This window comes from Porites lutea, chromosome 3 (genome assembly GCF_958299795.1).
Source record: "Porites lutea chromosome 3, jaPorLute2.1, whole genome shotgun sequence".
NCBI lineage: Eukaryota > Metazoa > Cnidaria > Anthozoa > Scleractinia > Poritidae > Porites > Porites lutea.
Genome location: NC_133203.1, coordinates 26,153,011 through 26,180,559, shown reverse-complemented (window position 1 = coordinate 26,180,559; position 27,549 = coordinate 26,153,011). Strand labels below are relative to the sequence as shown.

General features: G+C 38.4%; 1 pseudogene; it reads right to left on the bottom strand.

Annotated features, from left to right (window-relative positions):
* Positions 1 to 69: 69 nt before the first annotated feature.
* The window catches only part of LOC140930813 (uncharacterized), a 117,184-nt pseudogene continuing 89,704 nt past the window's right edge, over positions 70 to 27,549 (bottom strand).

Sequence of the window (27,549 nt, the reverse complement as noted above, 5' to 3'; positions counted from 1 at the left end):
GCTTTGTTTTTCTAGAAAAGTCGAAAGAGAAAAACTTGGTCACCAGAAATCTAGGGAGGGAGACTTCTGTTAGGACTGGGGCCTAGATACTTCCTCTATCATTATCCGGGACACATAAATCCACCCAGTGAAAGCATCACCCAGGGTTTGGCTGCTACACTGTCCTACCCATAATTCCACACTAACCGCCCCTTGTGAGATGTTTTCACAGTATCCCTCAAATGACCAATGATGATGCAGATTAGGGTTCCCAGATGACCAGTTGTTGTAAACAATAGCCTCAATCGTCATTGGTCCATTGCATTCGTTCCATTAAACTTGAAATACCACCGATTACACTGATTATCACCTATGACCCTCATGACTCCCTGGAATGAGACTTTCAGCGCAGTATCTGACTTAAACTTGTTAAAAGCACAGTCCTGGAAAAAAAATCACGATAACACAAAAAATTAATGCCAGCTGGTTGACTGGGGATAAAGGCTGAGGTAATGAGGTTGGGGTCATAGCTGTGCTTTAAAGTTTATCTAAAATAAACCTCTTTCCACCTATGATGATGGTATTTATAAATAGTTAGTGTTTAACTTTTAACGCTTTCCTTGTTTACCTTAATCTTTCCGTTATCAGTACCGCTGGCTGATTTCCACACATTGTTTCCAGTTGGTTTGTGGTACTACACTTGTTTGACTTGCTTTGACGCTTTCTCCTTTCTCTCCTTTGACTCCTTTTCTTCCTTGATTTCCCACAATGCCTCGCTCTCCTTTCATTCCCACAAGCCCCGATTCACCTTTCATTCCCATATTTCCTAGTGGTCCGCTCTTCCCGGGGGGCCCTTCGCGCCCTCTGTCTCCTCTTGGACCCTGCACTCCTTGTGATCCCTTATCACCAATTTGTCCTTTTGGACCTTCTCTTCCCTGGGGTCCCAGCGGCCCAAGCACGCCTGGCACTCCTGGCATGCCGTTTGACCCAGGAATGCCTGGAAAACCGTGACTCAGTATAGATTTCTGAAAGTAAAGGTGTGTAATTAAAAGAACAGCCATAGCCTATTATAGCAGTGAACGGAGGTAATGTATTGAGAGAGTATAATTGCAGTGCTGTCTTAGAGGCAAAGCCAAAGGAGCACTGACCGGGGGAACAGCCCCTCAAAAACTTTGGGCAACTCAGATTTTTTGGGCAGCAAGATAAATTTGGGCAAAGTCAGTTTTTAAAGAAGTTTATACATCTTTTTATTATTTCGAGGAGATAGATATTTTCTATTTTAACCTGAAGTCGGCGTGGTAAATCCAGTTAAATTCACAAGAGACAGTGGTTGACTGGCACGTTATGAGTTTCTGGTTATTAGTGAAGGGTACCATGTTGATTTACATATTTGTAGTTTTTGAGCTATTTTGAAAAAAGAGCTCATATGTCAGTGGTGTGAGCGTATGTATCTTCGTGGCTTTGTAACTTTGTATGGTCGGATGTTTGTTGCAAGAGCCAATAAGGTTGAAGGTAATATTAGTTGATGCTTAGGAACCAATGAGATCTTAGCATCTACTTAAACATGACATTGGTAAAGGTCGAACAAGGGCACTTTGAGACCGCCATCTTTATTCTTCACATTTTTTCGTCTTTTATTACGGCTACAGGTGTTTGGAAACATTATATTAAATATCTTCATTATTCAAACGCTGTGTACAGTGATGCAGCTGTTTAAGGGTTCATATTTTAGTGTTGAAGCTACTTCAAGACATTTCTGACCGAATTCGGCTATCGGTACAACGCACGTCAGTATGAGTTCTGTTTCACCTGCTGCAACTGGGTAGAGTATAAAAGATCATATATTTTCAAAGCTCTTCCAGTAAAGTAATAATTGATATTTAGATATAGACTTTAACTCGAAAGTATGCGCCCTATAAACTGTGGTTTAAGAAGTTTAAAAAGGCAGCTTATTTTTGTGAAAGCTGTACCGAGTATTGTTAATCCTGTAAACAAGCTTTAAAAATATTATTCTCTCGCTTACAAAGTTCAACAGACCTTTTTCGTTCCGGCAAAACCAAATAAAAAAAGAATAATAAGTGAACAACATGATACATCCTTCCTACATACTAAGTATTATAGTTTCTGAAACGTATTTTATTTAGTAAAGATGCGTAACTTAAGTAGACACAGCAGCGTTAGGGAATAAAATTGGAACAAGCTAGTTGACACATTAATTAGATACTGTTGTATTGAGTGGATTAACATGATACAAGCAGAAATATATTTCGGCAGTTTGATAATTTTCTTGGTAGTAAATAAATGTTAAGCTATCAACCTTGACCTTGCATGAAACATAATTTTATTGCAGGTGTTGTAATAAAGCCGAGGTGATTTCTTAAAAGCGCTTGAGAAAATTTTGTAGTAAAACAATTTGCCTTTTTTTAACGTACGAATTGTAAAAGGGCCAAAGACCAACATCTTCACATGCAAATTGTGTGCATGAGTTACTTTTGTAATTCTGTTTACTATAGATTACTGTGTGATAACTCGAATTCCCTCACGTACGAACCACGAAAGGGGGCAAAGTCCAACACTTTCACGTGCCAGCTGTGTGACTGTACATCTCCTGCAGATTGGCTTTTCACAATGATAAATAGTAACTTGGACGTATGAAGACCTGTTTCGTTTAGTAACCAATGCCCTAAAAAGGCTCTCGTCTTTTAAGTAGCAATAGCTTTTAAAACATGAAGAAATAAGTTGTCGGAGTTAAAGACTGTCTCACAAATGTTAATAAATGTTAGGTTATCAACCTTGACGTTGCATTAGACATAATTTAATTCCAGATGTTGTAATGAAGCCGAGGTGATTTCTTAAAATCGTTTGAGAATATTTTGCAGTAAACAATTTGCCTTTTTTTAACGTACGAATTGTAAAAGGCCCAAAGACCAACATCTTCACGTGCAAATTGTCTGTAAGAGTTATTTTTATAATTCTGTTTACTAGTTTACTGTGTGATAACTCGAATTCCCTCACGTACGAACAACGAAAGGGGGCAAAGTCCAACACTTTCACGTGCCAGCTGTGTGACTGTACATCTCATGCAGATTGACTTTTCACAATGATAAATAGTAACTTGGACGTATGAAGACCTGTTTCGTTTTGTAACCAACGCCTTAAAAAAGGCTTTTGTCTTTTAAGAAGCGATAGCTTTTAAAACATGAAGAAATAAGTTGTCGGAGTTAAAGACTATTTCACTGAGTAGAATCTCACGTGAAAACCTCGTGAATTATGATGATGCAACCATCTACCACAATGATAAAAATCCTGGTATTTCGTAACTATTCAGTATTCGATGAGTCACATTTTGGCTTAAGAAACTCCGAGGAAACCTTAAAGTTTTCCTTCTAATCAACGTTTGGTGAGTCGAAATTTATTTCACTTTAACAATTTGTTTAACTTGCGCCAGATGTAACAGGGAAAGACAGAGGAAAGTGAATATATAGGTTGAGGATCGACTCAGCTGAGCGTTTCGCGTTTTCATTTATGTATGGCAAAACCCAATTTCGCACAAAAACCAAATCTACATTTAGGATAAAAAAGGTAGATTCATCACTCTTGGTAAGGTTACACCGAAGTATTATAGTTACACCGAAGCATTCAAAATAGCTCATGCACGTTTAACGTGCCTATGTTTTAATTGTTAGGCACTGTGCCCACTGCAATAGCTGGTGTGACGTAATTCCACTCATGAATTGATTAGAATCAACTTCCGCATAACCTTTTAGAATCAACCCCGCTCGACATAACAATTCAGACCCTCGGCTAGTGTCGGAGTGAAGAAAGTTTCAACTGCCTATGGCAGATAGCATCAGCAATGGGTCTTAAAACGAAGAAATGGCTGACCAGTTCTCAGTTTGAATAACAAGAAGCCAGGGCACTCAGACAAACGCCATCGAGTCGCCTTCAAGCCCTTGTAGATGAACACGGACAACTGAAAGACACACGCAGCTGACACCGGAATCGCACCACTGTATAGCCTGCATCACATGCAGACGTAATTTAACCTCCGTTAATAAGGTCTGCCAAGCAGCGCCGATATCCTTGTTCTGGGTCACCAACGGACTCAAAGAATTACCGGTAGTGCGTTTCAAATTTCCTTTCATCCTGATTGGTAAATCGACAATGGCTTTTTTAAAAGGCCAATCAACAAGGATTTCAGCGCCGTTTCGAAGACGTACTAAACCAGAGTCTAGTTTCTTCTATGGCGCAGGCTAACCACCATATTAACATTTACTACGCGATCATCGACAAGGTGCTGTCCAAGCTTGAGCTCAGGCTTAGCGGAAATGATCAGTAAATACTCTGTGCTTTGGGAAACATCTGTCACAGTGAAACAACTGTGAAAACAACTGTCCTACTTCCTGTAGTGTACATCGGATCTCCAATCTGTGAAAAATCCTTTGTTCTATACCTCTTGTTATGACTAAATTAGCTAAATAACTGGACGATAACAATCATTTCTCTCATTATTATTAGTATTATTATTATGATTTATTTTTCTAATCCACATTAAACTTTAAAAATAGATGCACTGGCCGGTAATCGAACCCGGGCCTGCAGTGTGGTAGGAGACAATTCTAACACTGAATTGGTAGCAGTGCCCTATAAGAAACTGACTCGTTGCCTTGAAAGAGGCATTCTGGTTGAATTTTTGTTGTGAAAAGAAAAAAGGAAATCACAAAAACAAACAAGCAAACAAACAAACAAAAAAGGCAAGGTAGAAAAGGGTATACAAATAATCCAGGAGTAAGCGCGCTAACCTTGTCAGGGACGCCTTGGTGTAATGGACTAATTACTTATGGACTTTTCACTTTAAATTCACTTTCTCGTTTATGAAAAAGAAAAGTGCAAGAAATTCACGCGTATTTAAATGGTAATGAGAAAGAAGGAAGCCTCTTTGGAGCGGATTTCTGATAGACGAAAAAACAACCATTCAAAGCAGCTTGTCAGGGGGAAAATTAAACACTATTAGTATTCCTTTTCTAGAGAATCTGTAAAAAAACTTTGGCAGGAGCTTATTTTTTAACAAATTTCCACTCACAGTTAAATTTCCTGGACGACTTGAAATTCTTTCCATTTTCTAAGATTAAAAACGTACTGAAAGAAAGACAAAGGAAAAAAAATCTGGAATTATAGTTGCTCTCGGCTACTCTTTGAGTATCTTTTACTCGCAGGCCAGTTTGCTGGTCCTTACTATCTCTGTATTTTAAAACAAAGCAACAACAGCCAAGTTCGAGCTTGTTTAGAAACACGACCTACGTACTTAGCAGGGGAAACATGATGAGGAGGTCACTACTTGATATTTTTGGCGTGCTAGGAAAAATAAACTTCCTGTAAAAACAACAATAAACAACAGCTATCAGCACTATCAAAGTCTTGATGCTCTTGTAATTAAATTACTAAACTCTGCTTACGTGCACGTTAACAAAAAAACAAAAAAACAAAGACGAAATCTCAGTTAAACTTTGAAAATATTTGTACTCAAGAAACGGGCATGGCAGTGATAGTAGACAGTAGCTAGATGCGGAATTACGGTTCTGTCCTTATCAAGGGGAACTATTTATGCCGATTCCCTAGTAGGGATTTGGGTAGCTCTCATTTAAGTTCTCATTGAAGTCACAATAGAGATGACGCTCGATCGATGGCATTAATTGGCCACTTGTATGAGTGACAGTTTAATTGACGGTCAAACAAAGACGCATTTAAATTAACAGCGATAATACAAAACAATTTGTTATTATGTTGGGGCTATAAATTTGCCCAATTGCAAAACTAATATCATAATCGCACAGAAGTTCTCCCAACAGATGACAAAGAGGAACGGAGGGGAGGAGAAAACAAGAGAGAGCGAACGCGGGAATGCATACAGTTGTAAGCACCTTTAATAGAGCGATGAAATTGATTGCCTCTTGAAAGAGAGATTAGGTTGACACGAGTCGGATGACCAACTATGCAGCGAGACAAAAAAGACATTTTACATTGTATCAACATAAATAACATATGATTGTGCCTTGACATAACGCTTGATTTTAACTGGTTTGTTGCTATTTATCCGTGTTCTCTCTTTGCTAAGACTTCATTACTAATGATAAATGCTTAGCAACAGAATCTTCAAAGAATATAGCTTATGAACTTTGTCAGTTGGGACTTGCCTGGCTGGCACTGAATTAAAATTGTAATTTAATAATAAGCACCAACCACCTGGAAGTGGGTGCTTTTAAGAGATTGCAACCCTAAATTTTTTTGCGGGCTAGAACTAAAAAAGAAAAGAGGCCATCATCAAGAAAAATGAGGCAACAAATATCGTGCACATAACATACTTTAAGTTACTTCATTTGGTTAAAATGACGCATTTGTTTCAGTGCGATGTCCAAGTTCTCAAACGTGCAGACGTATAATGAGATCGAGTAAAAACGGTTACTGCAAAAGGAAAATCGAACTCAAACGAAACGTGCACAGGTAAATGATATGGTTGGTAAAAGATACGAGGTAAATGATATGGTCATTTAAATATAGTATATAAAAATATTTGAAACTATACCCGCATGTATAACGACTCACTTTAAAGGAGAAGCTTGTTCTAGAAGGAAAACAAGCAAATATTTCTACCATAAAAGGAAATGAAATAAAGAAGTGACCAACAACATTAAAACAGGAACAAAACAAATATTTGCTATTTAACTGACGAGCACGTAGCACTGATTTCAGTAATCGCAGTGTTCTGGTTGAGCTCTAATAATGGTTCAGTATTTCGCTGTTTTCTTGGTTTCCTCTTTTTATGGCGGTTCACTTGGAACAACCACCTCACCTCAGCAACAAGACACAGCAAAGTTAAAAGATTTATGCGAGGTATGAAACAGTTATTCTGTTTTAGCTGATATCTTTAATTTGGGTCTCGGGCAGTAGGTGGACAAAAAAAAACGGCATTGAAGTAGTCTGCAACCTAGTTTATATTGGCACAATAAAAAGTCAGCTTCGTCATAAGGTGCCTTGCTCTTTCTTAGCTTCGCGATTTATTGTTTAGTTAAGAAATAACGTAAACCTCAACTTTTCTGTTGTCAATTCTGCGTTTCAACATTTGCCCTAAAGGTTGATCTCACGGACTTGTTCTGATCTACCCAGTTTTAGACAATTCACTTCTCAGTTTCTCAACTGACTGCCGTGCCATGGTAATTGAATTGAAGGCGGAGCTTTCCTTTTTAGCGTTGCATTGTTTATGAAGGCAAGCTGCAAAATGACACGCGGGGAGACTGAGCTTTGTATTAAAAAGGAATTTATCTTCCACTTAAAAATATCTTAATGTATCCCTAGCTTTTAAGATTATTTTGGTTTTAAAAATTTATCCTTATTATTATTAATATCATTGCTATTATTGTAATCGTTATTTTCATTATTATTATTGTTATGATAATTATTTGATTATTATATCATCATCATCATCATCATCATCATTATCATTAGTATTATTAGTATTTAATTATTATCCAAGCAATTATTATCCTAGTTTGAAGAATTTGCATTTGTCAACATAACCAAAGCTCCAACTATTTCATGATTCATTCCTCAGCCGTGCAACTTTCCTTCTTAAATCCTCGCATTTTCCCGACTTTTCCTTTTTCAATTTTAACTTTGGGTAGCTCCCTGAGGGACTACTATAACAATTATATATGACACCATCCTTCCTTTTTATCTCAAAACACTATGTTATGCCGACGATGTTCAATGCCGTGGTCGTCATCATCATCATCATCATCATCTTGATTACTAGTATTATTTTCTTTTCTTCTTTCTTTAAATATAGATATATTTTCTTTTTGATTCTACAAGCATAATTCTGCAATGCTGATCGTACTACGTGAAAATTAACTTTGCAAGACATCAACACAACACCGAAAGAACTCAAAACTCAAAACCGAGAGTAGCAAAATCAAAATCAAGTTTGTGTGATAGGACCCATATAAACAGTTGAGATGTCCAGTAATAGGAAGCGAATTAAATAAAACGGCGGTTTTAGTTACCTTTCTTTTGTGCTTGCCTCGTATTCTTGGAGTACCCATATCTACGCTTTAGATTACCGGTTCGTGAAATTGCAAGCAAATGATTACAATGTGATCACTCCCAGTGTAAACGTAAAATCGTAGCATTTTGTGGCCATCGCTTTGAAACAAGTTAAGCCACACTCGCAGTGATCGTGTGGCCATAATTATCTGAAATCGTAGCGTTCAAAATGCTAAGATGTCTACGCTTACACTACCATCTAGTGAAAGGCCAAAGGGGTGGGGTCTAGCCTCAGACAGCGCGCAAAAGGAATCACAGGCAGTAAAAAATTTCCGTGATTATCAATTAGTAATTTGTCGCGCGCAAACCGAGCCATGTTGAAAGATTAAGAGCAGTACTCTGAGAAAGTGAAACAAAGTTGGAAATGACAAATTTTGTTTGGAGGGAGGTTCTCTGGGGGGATGAACGAAACTGCCACATATGGGTCACCCAATGTATTGTTTCCACGGTAACAGCAGTTGATGACGCCAGCCTCACTCAGGTCCATGATTTGTGCTAAAATTGTACTCTTACTCTAAAAACGTACTTACAAATTATGTTACGCGGGTAATCTTTTAGAGGACGGGTAGCTTGCATACTAAACTGAACGCAGGGTTGTCGGAACAGCAACAAGAAGATTTATTCCAAAAATGAACGTAGTTTCCACGAAGTAGAACTCCACAACAGCACGTAACTCGATAAACTTACACGGCTTCTGCCAACTTCAATTAACCTGATGAACTTACCCGGCCTCCACCAACTTGAATTAACACTGCTTCCGTCACACTTGACTAAACCCGACTAACGCCAAACTCTCTACGCTTGTCAAAACTAGTTAAAACTTAACTCGGACTCGCCTACTTATATACTTTTACAATAAGATTCTAGAACTTTCCAAATAGTCTAATTATAGAAAGATTACGAAATATACTGCTTTAGAAACGCTTACACAAGATCCAAAATAAACAAACTACGAGCTCTCGCGAAGCTTCTAGAATGTCAAGTTTAAAAGTCACGCAATACAATTTTTCGTAACATAACCCCCTTTCTGAAGAAATTTCCTAAATTTCCCCTAAACAAGAAAAATTGATAAATAAGGAGCAGTTCAATGTCAATAAACTTATTCTTCAGCTCTACTCAAGTAATCTGCTCCAACGTTCTCTGAGCCTTTAATCGCTTCAACTCTGGATGTATAACTTTGCAAAAACATAGCCCAACGCATGAGACGTCCGTTCGCAAACTTAGCACTGTTCATATACTTTAGGGGTTCTTGATCCGTCTGTAGAACAAAGGGAACTCCGTACAAATAAAGATGAAATCTCTTGATGCCCCAGGCTACTGCTAGGCACTCTTTCTCAATTGTAGAATAGTTCTTTTCTGCACTTGACAATTTCTTGCTGGCGTGGCAAACTGGGAACAACTTCTCATCATGCTTCTGCATTAATACAGCACCAATTCTAGTAATTGGCGCATCCGTTAGAACTCTCGCGAAGCTTCTAGAATGTCACGTTTAAAAGTCACGCAATACAATTTTTCGTAAAAAATTAGCCTATTTCTCCGCCGAATTTCAACCAATTCCCTTTTAAATTCCACAAGAGATTATAGCTATCCACCTAGTTAATAATGGTATCCTTAAAAGTATTTTGTCCTTCATAGCCAAGGAAAAAAATCGTGGCTCGACGATGCTGCATGTTGGCCATTTTGGCAGATGGCAAAAACAAGCAAGACCATTTTCCTCGAAAGTATTCTTTTCCCAGACACCACATTCCCAGCAGAGCTTGTAAAAGAATCAGAGTTTCTAAATATAGGAAAAACCAATTTGGTGAACGTTATGTTTTGACCCCAGGCAATGAATACATTATGTGACGAGGGTCCTACACACGATTATCTGTACAATTATCACAGAGGGAAACTTGCTTTTGGGCTCATACTTATAGAATTCAATGATGCTATTAAAGAGGGGGATGGTGATAGGCTATTTGACCTTTATAAGCTCGCTCTCTTGTTTTACAAAGCTGGTGGCCACCACAAATATGCCTATGTAGTCTTGTTATACATTGTGAAAGTAGTTGCTCTTTTGTCAAAGTCTGAAGCGTGCCAATTGAAATTAAATCGTTTTTTTAATAAGCACGGTGGCATAGGGAGAAATATTCCATTTGATCTTGAGTTAGAGCATCGTAATAAAGTGGTAAAAGGTGTATGGAGAGGGTTGGGAGCAAACTTGACTGAGAACAGTGCACAGCGCTTGGCACGTTGCTCAGAGCTTCTTGAATTACTGGTGACATCTGTTGATGTCGACTGTACATTGTCTCGAGGTTCCAAGCAGAGAGCTCAGGGAAGGCCAGAGGATGCGGTTCAGCAAATCACATCTGACCTCATGAACAAAGAGGTCTTTGTATTCAAGGGGGGGGGGGGGGGGGCGAGATGGCCACCCTTCCTTCCCTAAGTTTCCCTCCAATTTGCTACATAAGCTTGATTACCGAGATCTTCACAAGGGGTTAAGTGATCTTCTAAAGAAATGGGAGTCAATCTATGAGCACAATGAGTGATCTAAAGGGACTAGGTTACTCTAACATGTATAGAGGGTATGTTACTGGTGATCAAAAGGAATTTCAACAAACGACTCTTTTTTCCAATGCTTGTTTGAATATTAAATTTTACAATTATTTTTGGTATTTTTAAAATTGAAATGAATGTTGTATAGGCCCATAATAAAAGACTTTGATAAAAATCTGCACCAACTTTGTTATGTAAAACCTCAAAGTGAAAGGTAACCGTCCCAGCTTTTTCCGTTTTGAGTTCCAACCATGGATCATGTCATGTATCATATTGTGTCTCCAATTGAATTTTTGCTTTGGTGTGGGATATACCAACTGTCATTATGTATACTTAATCCAGTAGACCACATGCAGTCTAATATTATTTTTTTTAAAAAATGAAAAAATTCCTTGTCATTTGGGTCTGCTCCAGGTTCCTTGCTGGTTTGTCATTGGCTCACTGTTTGATAGGTTCACCAGGTCAAGTGAAAATAATTATAAATAATTTCGAGGTAAGGTTGTCTCAAGTGCCTGGGTCACTGCTTAAAAAAATGAAACCTTATTAGTTCATAAAGGGTAAAAGGTAAATGAGTAAGCCCAACATAGTATCATTCAAATTTATCCTGCATATTGTATTGACACAACATCGGATCAAAATGTAAACAAATAAAACCATTTTCACAACAGCAGAAATATAAACAAGAATACTGCTTGACATTCCAATTAAAGAAAAGGAAAAACAGCTATATTTTAATTCATTAATGCCAGAAACAAGGCTTATTGTTGTAATTAGTAAAAAGTTACTGTCCATGACATGATTTATTGATCTGTCTGCAATAAGAATTATTTTTCACTTTCAAATTTATTAAACATGTACTCAGCTTGGCAATCCTTGCTGATTTCTCTTTACTCTAAAAAATAAACTGCCTTATTTTTAAATTAATGTCAGAGAAGAGACTTGTGTCTTTCAATAAAAAAAAGGTAATAAACCATGACATGAGATGTGTACATACATTTTGTAGACTTATAATTATCATAAGATGTCCAATTCCTCAAGGTCGACATCAGCTTCATCGAAGTATCTCTCAAAATATTCTGGTTCCCATGGTAACAGATCAAAAAAGTCAGGAATTTCAGAAACAACAAGTCGATGATTGTTATCCAAGTGTGGTAGATCTCCAAACGTTTCTTGGATTATTTCTAGAATTTTCATGCAGTGATTCAGTGAGTACACGGGCAAGCATTCAAAAACATCCTTAACGGTAAACAAGCGATAACAATTTTCTTCTATGTCTCTGACAAGTTCCTGGGAAAAGGCATGCTGTGATGCAGCTTCAAAGGCATTATCATCCTTCACTTGTACCAATTCTGTAAATGCTGCTCTGATGTCAGCTTTGTCTTCATCACTGACAGGTCTAGTGAGAGCGGGTAATGATGCAGGTAAGGGAGACTGGTTTTCAAATTGTACCAGCTCAGTGCAGCTTTCATTGCAACATTTTGTAGCACAGTAAGAACAGCAGTCATGTCCTGGACTTACAGGCTGGATTTTTCTGTCAAAATTCTTGTACAAAGCTACTCTATAACAACCCTCACATTTTACAAAGTCTTTGACTTCATCTTCACAATGAGACAGTTGCTGACCATAGTAAGTGATTATAAGGTGTGACCTGATGCCATCACGTCCTGCTCGGCCAGCTTCCTGCAACTGGTCTAATAAATTTAATTTCGTGCGGGACCCCAGTTAATGATGTACCTAACATCCCCAAAGTTTACGCCCATACTGAGAGCAGTACTAGATACGATTATGCTTTTTTTTTACTGCTTTCTAAAATCTGCTAGAAGCTTCTCCTTCATTTTGGGCCAACTGACAGAATGGAAGATTCCAATAATAAAGTTTTCATAGTCTGATGAGCCAACAGGCACAGTGGCATGTTTACCTAGCTTGAAGAATAGCAAGTTGACCACAGTTGCTATATCTTTAAGGGTGCTGCAAAAGATTATGGTCTTGGGTGTTGTATCTCCTTTCTCTTTCACTTTCCTCCACGAGCTAATCAATTTGTTTGTCCATGTCGTCCTTCTTTACTTTGGTGACAGAAATCCTGATGTTTGGCCTGTGAGGACTAATAAAGATCTTAAGGACATCTTCATGTAAGGACAGCTCCCCGCATATTGTGCTCTTAGTTGTATCATCAGCTGTCCCAGTTAAAGCAAGAATGGGAGTTCCTAAAATAAGTAAAGAGAATGATTATTATTAATCACTGTACTGTTACCATGAAACAAAGGGAGTGTATGTATAAGTAAACAGTAAAAATATTTTTGCAATGGTTTCGACAAAGCTTCTACAGTATAGAACCTATTACTTTACAATAGTCTTCCTCCCAATACTTTCATTATCATTTCCAACCTAAAATGTCAATTACCCCACTTTCAGGATTTAAACGTATGGGATGATAATTAAAAATAACTAACCTTCTTTGCACAAAGATCTCAGAACAGCAAGTTCTCCATAAGCTTTTCTGAAAGCTGTTCCACCGGTACCCTTGGAGTTCTTCCTAAAATGAAACGATAAAGCACTTGTCATAATCAAACAAAAGCAACTTATGATCAAAGCAACAGTTGTAATTTTACTCGGGTAATCTCGAATCTCATCCATTCAATCTCAAAGCTAGATTCATGCTAGGGTGCGAACTAGAAATCATTACAGTTGTGTAAAATTTCCAGTGCATTTCAATAGAAAGCTTATAAAAATCGACATCCCTTGTAGCTACACCAATACTCTTTAGACGCAACAAAAACAAGTTAGAGCTTTCTTCCTTTTTCCTGTTCATGTCTCGACCGTGTGCGATTCGTTCACCACAATAGCCGAGATGTTTCGATGTAACTTCGATTTGGAGTCCATCAACATTGCTCGGAAGGGCTTCTCTTTGACTTTTTCGGCGGTTGCAAACAGAATTTTGAAGTTACATCGGCGAATGTCATCGTTCGATAAAGTGGCTAAATCTTTCGCTGGGTAGCCCAACAATTCCATCTCCTGCAACTGGTCTTCGATAATACTTTTCAGTGGCGAAATGACGAGAATCGCCGCATTACCATTTAGCTCGTAGTTCTTCGCACGTACAAACATTTGGTAAATTAAACTCTTGCCGTATCCGGTCGGCAAAACCGCCAGGACATCTCTGTCAGCTAAAAGAGCCCTTACTGCTGATTCTTGCTCTGGTTTTAAAACAATTTCTCTACCACTAGATAAATTCACATCTCTCAAAGCACTCTCTACGACATCCACGTCTACGGCTGCCATCTCGACTGTTTGTTGAAATGTGAAACGCGCATTTCAATATGTTACTCATTACGGCTCAGCCAATCAGGAATTTGCGGACGCCGGCGTCCGCACATATGAACAAAAGGGGGTTCTTAGAGCAGGCGTCCCCTCTCCCTCTCCCCAATCCCCCTCCCCTTTTTCCCTTCCTCCCTATCCCCTATCCCCTATCCCCTACCCCTTTCGACGCCTGCTACGCAGGCTAGCCATAACCAGGCCTGAAAGGCCAAAACCAGGCCAAAAGGGACAAAAGGAGACAAACGGGCAATTTTTAGTCATGTCTTTATTTTCTCAAACAATTATTAGTCGCGTGTTCCAATTGATCCTTGTTCCTTACCAAATCCAACACAGTTTTGAATGTATTTTTAAGCTATTTTTGAAAACTGTTTTAACCTGTTTTGTGAAATAGGTTTTAAATAGGGTGAAAAGTGCATTTTTAATGTATTTTTCGACTGCCTTTAAAGGTGTTTTAACCTGTTTAAAATGCTATTAAAAAAGAATTTTTAAAGTATTTTTAAATTCCTTTGAAATATAAAAAAAATTCCAGGGCTATTGCAAGGCTAATAAAAAAAGGTCTAAAACAGTTTTTAAATACCTTATAAATCGGAAAAAGACAGGATAAAAACAGTTTCAGAAACATATTTTAATTTGCTATACTGTTTTAAAACTATTTTAAATGGCAATTTTAAATGTAGTTTGAGAAAAACAGGTTTAAAATAGGTCCAAAAATATATTTTTCATATATTTTTCGACTGATTTTAAGGCTGTTTTAACCTGTTTAAAACGCTATTAAAATTTATGCTTCAAAATATATTTTAAAAGCTGTTTTCATGGGTTTCGAAATTTAGTAAAATACTCGTATTTGCAAATACAATAAAAATACTTTGAAAATAGTATTAAAATACCACAGACGAAGAAAAGCAATAGCACCCATATATTGTGGAAAGAACATCAAAAATAGGATGCAAAAAATGCAAAAACAGTATAAAATTGTAAGAAAATAGCCTTAGAGTTGTCTGAAAACAGTACAAAAATCGGTCGAAAGAGCATAAAAACAGCCCAAAAACAGGATGGAAATACCATTTAAATTCATGAAATAAAATGAATACAAAACCGTCGAAAATTACCCTGAAAAAGCAAGATTTACCTCTGCGAAATTTCTCCACACAGTCCTACGCTAGGATTTCACGAGTATTATCTCTTATGGAATTCTTATAGAATTTTTCAGAAATGCTGAAATCAATCTTTAGCCTGTGTACAGACCCCCTCCTCTCAATAAAAATCGGAGGGGAAGGGGGGCTGTACACAGGCTATCACATGCTATCAATCTTCCGCTTCAAAAGGGTATTGCGTTACTGACGTTACCGGTAAATAATAATCTACATACATGTAACTTACATTGTTTATTATATTCACGGCTTTACTCAAATATTATCAGAAGCTTGCAGGCTACGCCTGAACATTTAATTATTGGCTGATAAAGAACAACATAAGAATAACACCATCAAATTTACGCGAGCATGAAAGAGGTCGGTGACGTGACATCAAGTGACTGAGAACAGCGAGGCTCAGCATGGAACCCTGTAAAAACTAAAATTGCCGTACAGGCGGGAGTATATGAATGTTTACTACCCTTCATTTGTTTCTTATATGGCGTATACTTAAGCGTCTTAGTAAAATGATATGCATATAGAGGGAACGTTGCATATAATATCCACATAACAGAAGACTCTTGGATTAACACACAAGACAGCACAACGCCGCGTGCTTCGAAGAGAACGTGAACCAGAACCTTTCAAAGTACATAGCAGTCGCTGAGGAGTCATACCCATTTTTGATTCGTGATAAATGCAACATCTACGTGTTCAGACAAACCGCAGAGTTGAAATGTACTTTTGTAAGATCGTAACAAACAGTAAAATCAAGCGCACCCGCAATCACAGCAACCGCCGGTTCAATAATTTGAAAAGAGCAAAGGACAAAGGACGGTTTGTTTATCACGTGCATTTGTCACATCACCGCGGCGCGAAGTCGTGATTTCAGTCGCGTGACATCTTAGAAATAATATCCCATGCATGTGCGGAATAATCTATGAGAGAAAGAAAACCATATGTCGGGGTTTATTCAGATCTGAGCTTTGTTTCTTGATGCAATATATACGAGGTGAGATCTTAGCTTGGATAATTTATTTATTATGTAATTTCAAGGGCTTATTTTAGATAAACCTCTGTTGACCATGTGCATCCGGTTCTCGGCCCACGGCTTCAGCTGGTTGCGAAAAATTTCTATATGAAATTAAAATGCGATTTTAAGAAGTTTCTTTTAAAAAACTTATGGAATGTCCGGTAACTGCATTAAATGAATCACGGCTAAAATCTACGCGGAGATTTTCGCAGAGAGCTTGTAGGTAATGAACATTGAGGAACGGATTGATCTTTTATCGGCACACTGTCACAGTTACGTGTTGTCAGTCAAAGCTAAAATCTATTCCTAATTTTCTTCTCTTTTTTTATTTAATTTTGATTTAATTTTTCGCTCAGCGTCGAACTTTGTTGAGAGGGGAATCCGGTCCACAATATGTGACCGCTTGTTTTGAGTCATTTATGAGTTCGTGACACGATGAAGGCTTAAAAATTAACTTTAGGCAATTGTTACGTTTATAGTCTGCTATTCAAACGTATCGCTCCCGTGAAGTTTACCGAGACGTGTACGTTGATTAGCAACCGCCTGTCTGGGAAGCTGCACCGTTTAAACTTCGCTTTTCCCATCAAAACCGAAACCCTTGGCCTAGTCTGTCTCGGTTGCGAAGCGTTTTAGTCGTCCATTTCGTTGTCGATGCTTAATTTCCCTATTAACATCCTGTGAAAACGTTATGAATTTTTTAAATATAGTATTAGATTTTCCTGCCAATTGGGGGCAGTAATTTGCATAAATTAACCACTAACCACACGATGCCTGTTTTTTTTTTTAAAAAAAAAACCACATATCGTTAATCTGCTCGATAAAACGTACAGGAATACAATCTATAGAAACCATCCAACGGCCTTCCTTAACATCAGCTTAACATCCCCCCAGTGACATTATTTAAAACAAAGATAGCGGGAAACAAAAGTTGCGAAAAACTACTATTTTGTCGGGTTGTTCCTCATATACCGAAAGTTAAAATCGTTAATTATTCATATACCAAGAGTTGAAATAGTTAATCATTCATATACCGAGTTGGGGGGGACAGGGGAACAGTGGGCACAGAGGATAACAGAGGAATCACAGAAGAACAGTGGGCACAGAGGAACAGTAGGCACAGAGGAACAGCACAGAGGAACAGTAGGCACAAAGGAACAGTGGGCACAGAGGAACAGTGGGCACAGAGGAACAGTGGGCACAGAGGAACAGTGGACACAGAGGAACAGTAGGAACAGAGGAACAGTGCGCACAGAGGAACAGTGGGCACAGAGGAACAGAGGGCACTGAGGAACAGTAGGAACAGAGGAACAGTGGGCACAGAGGAACAGAGGGCACAGAGGAACAGTGGGCACAGAGGAACAGTAGGAACAGAGGAACAGTAGGAACAGAGGAACAGAGGAACAGTGAGCACAGAGGAACAGTAGGCACAAAGGAACAGTGGGCACAGAGGAACAGTAGGAACAGAGGAACAGTGCGCACAGAGGAACAGTGGGCACAGAGGAACAGAGGGCACAGAGGAACAGTAGGAACAGAGGAACAGTGGGCACAGAGAGACAGAGGGCACAGAGGAACAGTGGACACAGAGGAACAGTAGGAACAGAGGAACAGTGGGCACAGAGGAACAGAGGAACAGAGGAACAGTGAGCACAGAGGAACAGTAGGCACAAAGGAACAGTGGGCACAGAGGAACAGTGGACACAGAGGAACAGTAGGAACAGAGGAAGAGTGGGCACAGAGGAACAGAGGGCACAGAGGAACCGTGAGCACAGAGGAACAGTAGGCACAAAGGAACAGTGGGCACGGAGGGACAGTGGACACAGAGGAACAGTAGGCACAGAGGAACAGTAGGAACAGAGGAACAGTGGGCACAGAGGAACAGAGGGCACAGAGGAACAATGACAACAGAGGAACAGTTGGAGACAGAGGAACAGTAGGGAACAGAGGAACGTTAGGTACAGATGAACAGAGGGCACAGAGGAACAGTGAGCACAGAGGAACAGTAGGCACAGAGGAAAAGTAGGCACAAAGGAACAGTGGGCACAGAGGAACAGTGGGCACAGAGGAACAGTAGGCACAAAGGAACAGTGGGCACAGAGGAACTTTAGGCACAGAGGAACAGATGAACAGTTGCGGACAGAGGAACAGTCGACACAGTGTGTGGCGTGTGTCATCTAGTAAGTGAGGATAAAAAGTTAGCCCAGAAGGAATATAAAAGACATGATAATTTGGCAAGGATTATACAATGGAAGTTCAAGCACTGGCAGATCCAGACTTCGGTTAGAGAGGGGTTAGGATTTTTCCTTGACTTTTCTTGGGCAAAATACGTTGATGTGGATTTTTTGGGATTGCCCACAAGCTTAAACCGGGGTTCTCACTTTTATGTCGAACAAACGTATCGGTTTCATTTACAGACGTAGACTTTTGAAGACTGTTTGCAGACTTTCTAAAAGGTTTGTTAGATGCTTCGGCTAACTTAAACTTAGATTAATACATGCTTTTGTCACTAGCAGACTCGACTACTGTAACGGTCTGCTATATGGACTTCCCGGTAACCGGAAGAAAAACTTCAGCGTGTTTACATCCTTTCAGGGGCACCCAACAAGAATATAGTTCAAAACCACATAAACATAGCATTGTTGAACGTACTTTAGTATTTAAACGGTAGATAAAGGCTTATTTTTATCCCCTAAAAATTTTTCATCTGTTCGGATTTCCTAGCTGAAAGTATAACGATCCGAAAATTATAGGGGTCAAAATTTACCTTTTCGAAAATTTCAGCCAGAAAAAAAGCTCCCGAAAATTCTAGGTGACCTTTTTAGGGTAAAAATCCGTTAAAAATGGGCAATTATACGATTTTTTTGAAGTTCGAAAATCCTAGGAGAGGCAGGGAAGCAAGAAATTTTTCAGAAATTACCGAAAATTCTAGACCTCAAATTGTCTTCCGAACAGATAATTTTCCGAAATTGTCGTTGGGTGCCCCTGACCTTTTTGTCATATTCATTTTCTTTTTGTATGATCGTTTTCCTACAGAGACACTGTTAATACTAGCATCAGGGAACTGATGTAAAGACAAACTGTTGATGTTATTTTTTTTCTTTATTAATTTAAAGCACGTATAAAATTGTATAAAAAGTGTCAATAATATTATTGTACTATGCTAAAAAACAAACTTAGCTAACTAGAAACATAAGTCTTCCAGACTGTATGGACATATCTTGATTCATCCCACATCATAACGTACTTGGTCAATGGTTTATAATTAAGACTAGCTCGAGTCTAACAATGAACAAACATGATCCACTTAGAGGGATAGCAATTTGCCTACTATGCGCATATTTTGAGTAGGACATGAAATTGTTTCATGTCCCATAACAATTTGTTTCATGAAATTGTTTCTTAAAGTTTTTATGTCATAACAAATTATCAACTTACAGGCATACGATAGAACAGATCTGCTAGGTTAATACTTGCCCTGGATACTCGATCTTCCTTTTTGTTATTGTTGTCCCACTCACTTATTACTTACAACTAGTACTTACTTTTTTAAGGTAAAAATTATGTTTGAAACAAAGTTTTCCTCATCCCAGTAACTCTGATATTTTAGTGCAGTTAATCTAAAAGGGGGCAGGGAAGGGTTAGTTCTCCTTTTAACCTTTAAAAACTAACTGAAAGCACTCATCACCCAATAATTATGTGATTACTAACTAAAGAAACAAAATTGATCATACTCAGATCTCTTAGCACTGTTCTTTAAAGTCCCTTCATAACAACATGGCACTTTGAAGCTTTGATTACACCTGTAGTTTGACACTTCCCACTTACTTAAAATTCTAATATTGTTTTTAGGTTTTGCACTACTGCAGGGAAACAAAAGAATCTGCAGGAGTTTTGCAGTAAATTATGTTTATGAAAACTGTTAATAAATTTAATGTATTAAAGAACGACTATGATCAAAAAGTCACTTTCCTTTCTTTCAGATTTTGCAAGTATCTTTCCAAAACAATTACCATGCCGAATTTTAAGGCTTTTTTTTCAAGGAGGGGTCTGCTTATCCCTACTATGATTTTTTGGTTCGCCTGTCTACTGTTACTAAATTCTGTTCCAGTCAAGTGGCAATGAGAGAGTTTGGTCAAGCTCGAAAGTGACGTTATTTTCTTATCAGTGTAAAATGTGGGTGAGGGAAAATGGCTAATCAACTATGCGGCACCAGATTTTGAGCTTCCAAAATTGAAACACGCCATCTGCATACTAAAGTAACAGTGTTCACACACAGTAATGTTTAACTGGTGATAAAATGACATCACTTTCAAGCTCCATAGAACTCTCATTGCCAGACGACTAGGACAGAATTTAGTAATGGTAGACAGTCCTTGAAATAATGGCTTACAATTTGGCATGGTAAATGATTTGGAAATATTCTTTTGAAATCTGAAAAGAAAAGAGAAGTGTGTTTTTTTTTTTTTTTTTTTTTTTTATCATAGAAGCACTTAAAATTTCTTATAGCACCCTATCCAAATCAATCCAAATTCAATAAGAATTTACAGGAGTACCTAAATAACAGAGCCTTCTAGAAGTTTGCTCTGGGAGGGTAAATTCCTTGAAAGAAGCATTTTTAAAAATTCCAACATTCCCTGGAATTTCGAGAGTAATGCAACCCCAAAAAAACATGTGATAAAAAATATACATATTATCTGAATGTGCATTATAAGGTGCAATATCTTAACTTTTTGGTCCTATTTTCTTAAGGATCCATTTACTTATCTCTGAAAGCCAACAAAATTCTTTTCCAGTAACTTAGCTTATTATTTCCTTTTATTTCAAAAGATTTGCTTAATGTTCATTTGCTTCAGAGGGTGACTCAGTCGATGATGGCAATAGACCCCTCATCTGTCACATGACCCACAGACAAAAAATAATTACTGAAAAAAATGGTTGTTTTCATTACCATAATCTGGTTGACTGGAAGTTTCTCTTATTGCAGCAACAATGGCCTGCACATGAATAAACCACAGGGAAAATATTCCACATTGGAATTGCTTCCAAAACGTACAAAGCAACCAGCCACATAAATGTTTATCATATTTATCATTTTTTTTGTCAACGGGTACTAATAATAATTAGCTTTTCACTACATCAGCCAGCTGGCTTTGTTTTTTACAGCCCTTGTAAAATGTTTGTATGGGATTCATTTCAAATCTTGTTCACATTTACAACTTCCTTAATTTTTAGAAGTAGAATGGGCTTACATGCAGACTGATGGATTTATACCAGTCATTAGCTTTATCCCTTAGTCACCAGCAACTGTCAATAAGTAGCAAATCATTTTGTTTGATGGAAAACTAGTAGAACAGGCCACACTACGAAAGCTTCCTGACAACTGACAACTTTGACGAGGAAGTTAAGCGGTTTACCCACAAGGGGTATTTTACTGGTGAGCTAGGAAATCTCATGGTCTTAGCAATGGCCAACGTTCTAAAAATGCCCATTGTAATTTTTTCATCGTTGGAAAACTATCCCACTATACCAATTCTGCCGCGTGGACAACTCAATGACATGCCTACGTTGTTTGTCTCATTTAATGCCGCTGGTTGTGGGCACTACGATTACGTCCATACGGAGACTGTGCCGATGGTGTTAGAAAAACAACAAGAAGAACAAGCAAACGAAAAGAAACGGCCCCAAGTTTCCTGTTCTTGTGGTGCCAGTAGGAAAGGTCAAGAGAAAGTGTCGAATGTTTGCAACAACCTCATTGGCTCATACTCTAGCAGGTGTAAGTGTCTCAAGGCTCGAGTTAGTTGCGATGGAAATTGCAAATGCAAAGGATGTTCAAATCCATTTGGGCAAAGTCAAGCTGGTAATGCCGAGGGGGAGTGCGCACCACGTAAACGAAGAAAGTTTGATATTCAAAACTCGATCAAACTTAAGTCGAAAGCATATCTTAATGAAAAAGGAGAACCGCTACGAGAGGGAGCTTTGACGAAGGAGGAATTCTTTGTAGTAGAAGAACTTTTCAAATTGTTTCATGAAAACAGGGAAGAAATGAGTAGTACATCATTACTGGCCTACTGCAATTTTATACAATCTACCAATTGCACCCTTGATCCTCGGCCTTTACTGCTTAGACCTATGTCACATGAACAGATCAAGAGAGCCATAGCGGCTCACGATCACGACGCATCCGTTATGACAGCCTTGTTTAAAAAACAAGTAGAACTGTGTTTTGCGGAGTCATAAACCTAATCAACATTAAATAGACGAAGCCAATCACTATCTGGCATCCAAAACTTCCTTTTAGTTTTGTTAGACTGATTTTTCTGATTATTATCTCAATTTAGGACCAGGCGAACGTTTTTGGTGAAAGCCAGAGCATTCCACCGAGCTTTTTGGGGAGTAGCATATTATTTTGAAGAACTGCGTGGTTGTGGCTTGTTTTGACGTGACAACAGAGTGACATGCGCTAAGGACTGTCATTATAAAAATGAAAAATGTTTGAAACACATATAACCGTAAAAATGCCTAATCATGTTAAATGTACATGTTCAATTAAGGCCGAAGCAATCTTTTTTTTTCCTTCGACCTCAAATTTTCTTAAGACAAAAATCTTGAAAGAAGAACTATCATTGACCAAAGGAAAGTTTTAAAAATAAGATTTGCTTGATAAGAAAATTCTTTATTTGGGTTTCTTGAATTTCAAACTCTTCCAGAATGTACTCAGTCATTGATCACACAAGCCTTACTCACGGAGCTATTGACCAGGATTTATGGCTTGTCAAAGTTTTAATTCAAGACCTCGGTGGGCGTAAAAAATGCTTTGTGCAGCAACCTTTGATTGAATTTGCGTTAGAATAAAGTACACGTTTATAGGAACACGGCAAAGTGTCCAGTGTATGTATTGAACCCAATGAAAATTTAGGTGGGCAAGAAGTGGACAAGGTTATAGGGTACACATGTCTTCAGCGCTTTCGAGGAAAGCGGGTATATTAATTTGGACCTCTTAGGCCCATTTCAAAGGCGCGTCTCGGCCTTTCATGTAAAGTACAATGTTTGAAGTACGCCTTAGGGGACTGGCGCTACTCCTATTCCAGGAGATATGACACTACTTCTCTTAAATGTGGCAGAAGTATCACTCTACGAGAATCGAAATACACCAAAACAGCAGTCTCTGTCGTCGGAAAATATTAGTGCTGACTAAAAACCTGTATTTGGGCAATTAAATTGCATGATTTCAAAATGGATGTAATAACTTAGTGTGAAATCATACACGTACTTGATTTCAAATCGAACTCGCGCGATTTTCAAATCACGTGCATGATTTTAGACCAAATTGCACTCCACTCAGTTCAATTACCATTATATAGGACCCTGTATTGCTTAATGTTAATGTTAGTGTGTCAGAGATGGCCACCGACGCCAGACATTATAAGACTCTGTTCCTTATGAAATTCTCACAGCGATCAAAGAGTGCGATCGGCTCAAGAAAGAGTTCCGGAAAAATGGCGAATCCAAAGAGTGTCTTTTAACATTGTAAGAAACAAAGTAGTAAGACTTATTGAAAAAGCCAAAAAAGAAGGGGTTATTAATGAAATAGACAACAGCAAATTGAACTCCAGAGTCCTATGGAAGACCTTGAAGAGCATTTTTCCTACCAAAGCGAAACAGATGAGTCGAATAAACTCTCTAACCAAAGACGGAACCAGCTATTCTTCCCCAGAAGTATTCAATGAGTATTTTATCTCTATTGCTGATAACTACATTGATAACACCATCAATACTGAACCCGATCTAACTAGTTTGGTGGATTTCGTAAATCGTAAAAAAGCTGGCAACTCCGCTGATTTCAGTATACCCTTATTTTCAGAACGCGAAGTTTTAGAAAACATAAAACCACTCCCATCAAATGTTGCAACTGGACTTGATGGAATCATCTCCCCTTAATTAAAATTAATCGCCCCTACAGTTGCTCCAAGTCTAGCAAAAGTAATAAACTGCAGCATAATTAACAGCATCTGCCTAGCTCAACTCAAACTGGCTCGTGTCACTCCAATCCGATTTACAAACAGGGGAGTAAAACCGATCTTGACAATTACAGACCTATATCAGTCCTCCCTGTCATTTCGAAGATTCTCGAGAAACATGTCTGCAAACACTTTATTGCTTTTCTCACTAATCACGATTTACTGTACAAACGCCAATCGGGTTTTAGAGCGAACCACTCCTGCGAAACCATCCTAATGAAAATTACAGATGAATGGCTAGAAGCAATGGATAAAGGCCTCTTTACTCAGGAGCACCAAACGACTGCTTTCTGTAAAATATCTGGGCGGAAAAGCAAATATTGCCTAGAATGTTCTATTATTCGAGGAAGGATAAAAATTTCTAGATGACCGTTCCACCCATGTTCAAGTTTCAAAGCTTTTCCAATAAATCCGCTACGATTTTCTCAAGTTAAATTTTTCACATTCTACTCCCCAGGTTTGGCTATTTTTCGTAGTAAAAAGGAAACCTAAAATTTTCTGATACAAAAATGCGAAGTAGAGAGGAATAACTAGAAAAATTCTCACTTTCGTAGTAGTGTTAAATTGTATCTGAAATTTTCGGCAAAAAAAAACAACTGAAGTCTTAATCATTTCGAACAGACTCAAGTTACCCTAGGATAACCAAACAGACAAAAATTTTATAGCGCCACTTAGAATGCATTTCTAGAGATCTAAAAGTACTCTGGATAGCCTAAAAAGTGTTTTCAATGTATGTAGGAGGAAAAGTCATTGGGTGCCCCTGTTTACTGGTGTTGTTATGATCGACCTGCGCAAAGCTTTCGACGTTGTAAACCATAAACTGCTGCTCAAGAAAGTTCAGGTATATGGCTTGAACACTAACTCCCTCAAATGGTTCCAAAGTTACCTCAAAGGAGGGTATCAAAAGGTATGTGTTGACGGTAAGCTATCTGAACCGCTCGTTATTCACTCCGGTGTACTGCATGGGAGTATTCTTGGTCCTGCTCTTTTTCTGCTCTTTTTCTTTTTTCTGCCTCTAGTACTGAAGAATAATATTGGCATTCATGCTGATGACCCGACCCTTTATGCATCTGCACACCTTAGCTGAAGTCGAGTAGAAAATTAGACCTGACATTGACGCAGTATCGATGTGGGCAAAGTAAAATAAAATGAAAATGCATCCAGCATAGACAAAGTAAAGTATAATCTCAACCAGACAAAAAATTCCAAATTCAGCAAAACAATCTCTTGACCTTTCAGTTGACGGCAGGCAACTCACTAAGGTTGAGTCAGAACTTGTGTCTTAGGAGTATATATTGATAGTCATCTCACCTGGAACGAACACATTGACACACTGCGCCGAAAACTACTTCAAAAAATTGCAACTTTAGCAAGAGCTCGGAAATATATACCAACCAAATATAGATTGCTTTTTACAATGCAAGTATCAAACCGCTCTTTAATTATTGGTGTACTGTTTGGAGCAACTGTAGCCAAACCAACTTAGACGAACTAGTATAAACTTCAAAAACGCAGCGCTCGATTAAGTTTGGAAAGTCCTCGGGATGCACGATCGTGGGCACCCAACGAGAATATGGTTCAAAACCACTTAAACATAGAACTGTTAGTATTTAAACGGTAGACATAAACATATCTTTATCCCCCCAAAATTTTTCATCTGTTCGGATTTCCTAGCTGAAAGTCTAGCGATCCGAAAATTATAGGGATCAAAACTTACCTTTTCGAAAACTTCAGCCAGAAAAAAGACTTTCGAAGGTGACCTTTTTAGGGTAAAAATCCGTTAAAAATGGGCAATGAGACCATTTTTTAAATGTTCTGGAATGCTAGGAGAGATAGGCAAGGAAGAAATTTTACAACAAATGTTCCGAAAATTCTAGGTCTCAAATCGTTTTCCGAACAGATTTTTTCCGAAAACTGACGTTGGGTGCCCCTGGCTACCGGTTGATCAACTATTCAAGCTCAATAAACTCGGCCTTTTAAAGAAAGTTATTGATGGTAGGACACCGGAATACTTAATTACAACCTTGGACTCACTTCGGTTTGGGCACAACTACTCTACCAGAACAAAAACATTATACCGCTTACCGAAACCCCAGAACTGAAGCAATGAGGAGAACATCCTTTTATTCGACTATTAAAGAACTAAATGCTCTTAACTTAGAACCAACCACCTCCTTTAGCTTAATGAAGACAACACTGACCAATAACGTAGCCTCAGACTATACGGTGGACAATTTTAAAGTTAAAAAGTTATTCTGATTTTTAAGAATCCGTGCTTTTTTTAAATATCATTGTAGATTGGATTTCCCTTTTTACCAATGTATTTACTTCCGATTTTAACATCTCTCAATTTTTAAATCTTCATAGAATTTTTAAGAACCTTTTGTTATAATCACTATTTGTAAATAGGCTTTTTATCATGATTGTTGTAATTTTATTATCAATTATGTTTTTAGAGGGCCACTAAAGAGCAGGGTCGGCCAGGGGGAAAAAAACCCTCCCAAAATACCAAAAAATTTACTAAAACTGGTGTAAAATACCAAAATTTAGAAAAACACGGTATACTTTACACCCAAAATTGGTTGTGAGTGAATACTTTATACCCAATTTTAACCATAAAAATACTGGATACCTGAAATTAAATACCCCAATATACTGTATACCCCAAAACCATGGCCAACCCTGAAAGAGGGAGAATACTGGAATTCTTAACATCTTTATTATAATTACTACTTGTAAATAGGCTTTTTATCATGATTGTTGTAATTTATTATTATCAATTTTGTTTTAAGAGGGCCACTATGGAGAATACTTTTCATAGTAATTGGTGTCACCATCTTAAAATAAAGGTTATTATTATGTTTCTCTGTTCCCAATGTTCCTACTGTTCCTCTGTGCCCACTGTTCCTCTGTGCCCTCTGTTCCTCTGTGCCCATTGTTCCTTTGTGCCTACTGTTCCTCTGAGAATACTGTTCCTCTGTGCTCACTGTTCCTCTGTGCCCTCTGTTCCTCTGTGCCTACTGTTCCTCTGTGCCCTCTGTTCCTACTGTTCCTCTGTGCCCTCTGTTATTCTGTGCCCTCTGTTCCTCTGTGCCTACTGTTCCTCTGTGCCCAAGGGTTCCTCTGTGCCTACTGTTCCTCTGTGCTCACTGTTCTTCTGTGAACTCTGTTCTTCTGTGCCTACTGTTCCTTTGTGCTTACTGTTCCTCTGTGCCCTCTGTTCCTACTGTTCCTACTGCTTCTCTGTGCCCACTGTTCCTCTGTGCCCTCTGTTCCTCTGTGCCCACTGTTCCTTTGCGCCTACTGTTCCTCTGTGCCTACTGTTCCTCTGTGTCACTGTTCCTCTGTGCCCTCTGTTCCTCTGTGCCCACGGTTCCTCTGTGCCCACTGTTCCTCTGTTCCTACTCTTCCTCTGCGCCTACTGTTCCTCTGTGCTCAC